Source organism: Alexandromys fortis, unplaced genomic scaffold (genome assembly GCF_014885135.2).
Source record: "Alexandromys fortis isolate MF-2015 unplaced genomic scaffold, M_Fortis_MF-2015_v1.1 scaffold_259, whole genome shotgun sequence".
NCBI lineage: Eukaryota > Metazoa > Chordata > Mammalia > Rodentia > Cricetidae > Alexandromys > Alexandromys fortis.
In genome coordinates, this window is record NW_026068154.1 from 1,658,474 (window position 1) to 1,661,923 (window position 3,450).

Consider the following 3,450-nt stretch of genomic DNA (forward strand, 5'->3'; position numbering starts at 1 on the left):
GTACCCCTTTCTCCACAACCTCTCCAGCAAAGGCTATCATTGGTATTTTTGATTTTAGCCATTCTGACAGGTGTAAGATGATATCTCAAAGTTGTTTTGATTTGCATTTCCCTGATCGCTAAGGATGTTGAGCATGACTTTAAGTGTCTTTTGGCCATTTGAACTTCTTCTATTGAGAGATCTCTGTTCAGCTCAGTGCCCCATTTTATAATTGGGTTAATTAGCATTTTAAAGTCTAGCTTCTTGAGTTCTTTATATATTTTGGAGATCAGACCTTTGTCTGTTGCGGGGTTGGTGAAGATCTTCTCCAAGTCAGTGGGTTGCCTTTTTGTCTTAGTGACAGTGTCCTTTGCTTTACAGAAGCTTCTCAGTTTCGATAGGTCCCATTTTTTCAATGTTACCCTTAATGTCTGTGCTGCTGGGGTTATCCAATGGGGGCATGTTTTTTAACTGAGGTTGCTCCTCCCAGATAATTATACATTGTGTTGGGTCGACAAAAACCAACCAGGACAGTCTTTTTCCTGATTCCTTCCCTACCTATAGGGATATCCTAGAGGGCTTGGGTCCTCTTGCCCTTTCAGGAGACCCAGAGGCCACATGAAATAGGGCAGAATTAGACAACTAAAGATGTGAATAGTCAGATGAGGGCTCCATGAGCATCCTTAGCCCCTCCTTCTAAGAGGAAACATCAACAGCCAACAGGCCAGCTGTGATTATCTTTGGAGAGCAAACCCAGACAGGCTAAGTGAGAGGGGATGGAAAGGGCTCTCTAAAAGGTGACACCCAGCTTCCATCCCTTTGAGGCACCGACAGGAGCTAGACAGACTGCTGAACACTGAATACTTGTGTTCCCTCAAAAGTCACACACCGAAGCCAATCCCTAAATGTAACAATCGACTGGTTACATGATTGTGACAAGGATACCTGACAGAAACACTTAAAGGGAGGGATGCATTGCTTTAGCTCGCGAGTTGAAGTATTTCAGAGCAATGTAGTGGGGGAATGGGGCAGCGTGGTCTGTGTGCTGGGAGCTTGTGACTGTTTCTTCACATGGTGCAGATCTGGGTGCAGACAGCACAAGATGGAACCAAAGTCAGGCTATAAAGCTCAGATCGCAGATCTCCCAAAATGGCACCTCTGCCTGGGAACTGGGTAATCAAACCCATGAGTCCATGGGGGAGGGGGGCTTTTGTGACCTAGTCTAACAGATGGTGTTAAGAGACTTTGTGGTAATTTACTGCCTGGAATCCCAGATGATGCAGGAGGTTTGACAGGAGTTTGGGGTCATCTTGGACTGCTTAGTAATTCAGTCAGAGGTCCATTGCAAAATCCTGTCTCAAAAACAAACAACAACAACAACAAATGATGGAGGGGGTAGGCCCTTTAGGGGAGATTGGGTCAGGATTGGTGAGCACTGTGTCTTATTGAAAGATTGGTGAGCACATGATTGGAGAATGTTGTGTCTTTTTGAAAGAGGCCCAAGAGACCGCATTGACCATTGGCCAAGTGAGGTCTCAGCCAGACAGCTATCTTAAAGAATGGGGCCTTACTTAACATCAAATCTTTTGAAACTTTGACCTTGGACATGCCAGCATCCAGAGTCATGCTGTGGTATGTTATAGACTTTGAACTCAAAGAAATCTACCCCTGATACCAAAACCACACAAAGACTCAACCAAGAAAGAGAATTACAGACCGGTCTCACTCATGAACATCGACACAAAACTTCTCAATAAGATACTGGCAAACCGAATCCAAGAACACATCAAAAAAATTATCCATTATGATCAAGTAGGCTTCATCCCAAAGATGCAGGGCTGGTTCAACATATGAAAATCTATCAATATAAATAAAATTATCATATAAATAAACTTTTTTTTGAAAAAAGTTTTTTGAAAGACAAAAACCATATGATCATTTCATTAGATGCCAAAAAAGCATTTGACAAAATTCAACACTCCATTATTATAAAGGTCTTGGAGAGATTAGGGATACAAGAGTCATACCTAAATATAATAAAAGATATTACAGTAAGCCGACAGCTAACATCAAATTAAACAGAGAGAAATTCAAAGCCATCCCACTAAAATCAGGAACACAATAAGGCTGTCCACTCTCTCCATACCTCTTCAATATAGTGCTTGAAGTTCTTGCAATAGCAGTAAGACAACATAAGGGGATCAAGGGGATTCAAATTGGAAAAGAAGAAGTTAAGCTTTCGTTATTTGCAGATGATATGATTAGTATACATAAGCGACCCCAAAAACTCTACCAAAGAACTCCTAGAGCTGACAAACACCTTTAGTAATGTGGCAGGATGCAAGATCAAGTCCAAAAAAAAAATCAGTTGTTCTCCTATACACTAAGGATAAGGAAGCACAGAGGGAAATCAGAGAGCATCATCTTTCACCATAGCCACAAATAGCATAAAATATCTTGGGGTAACTCTAACCAAAGAAGTAAAAGATCTATTTGACAAGAACTTTAAGTCTTTGAAGAAAGAAATTAAAGAAGATACCAGAAAATGGAAGGATCTCCCTTGCTCTTGGATTGGGAGGATCAACTTAGTAAAAATGGCAATTCTACCAAAGGCAATCTATAGATTCAATGCAATCGCCATCAAGGTCCCATCAAAATTCTTCACAGATCTTGAGAGGACAATAATTAACTTTATATGGAAAAACAAAAAACCCAGGATAGCCAAAACAAACTTATACAATAAAGGAATTTCTGGAGGCATTACCATCCCTGACTTAAAACTCTATTACGGAGCTACAGTATTGAAAACAGCTTGGTATTGGCAGAAAAACAGAGAAGTCGACCAATGGAATCGAACAGAAGACCCAGATTTTAACCCACAATCCTATGAACACCTGATTTTTGATAAAAAGCTAAAAGTATACAATGAAAAAAAGAAAGCATCTTCAATAAATGGTGATGGCATAACTGGATGTCAACCTGTAGAAGAATGGAAATAGATCCATATCTATCAACATGCACAAAACTCAAGTCCAATTGAATCAAAGACCTCAATATCAATCTGAACACACTGAACCTGATAGAAGAGAAAGTGGGAAGTACTCTACAACATATGGGCACAGAAGATCACTTCCTACTTATAACCCCAGCAGCACAGACATTAAGGGCAACATTGAATAAATGGGACTTCCTGAAACTGAGAAGCTTCTGTAAAGCAAAGGACACTGTCACTAAGACAAAAAGGCAACCCACTGACTCGGAGAAGATCTTCACCAACCCCGCAACTGATAAAGGTCTGATCTCCAAAATATATAAAGAACTCAAGAAACTAGACCGTAAAAGGCTAATCAACCCAATTATAAAATGGGGCACTGAGCTGAACAGAGATCTCTCAACAGAAGAAGTTCAAATGGCCAAAAGACACCTAAGGTCATGCTCAACCTCATTAGCAATCAGGGAAATGCAAATCAA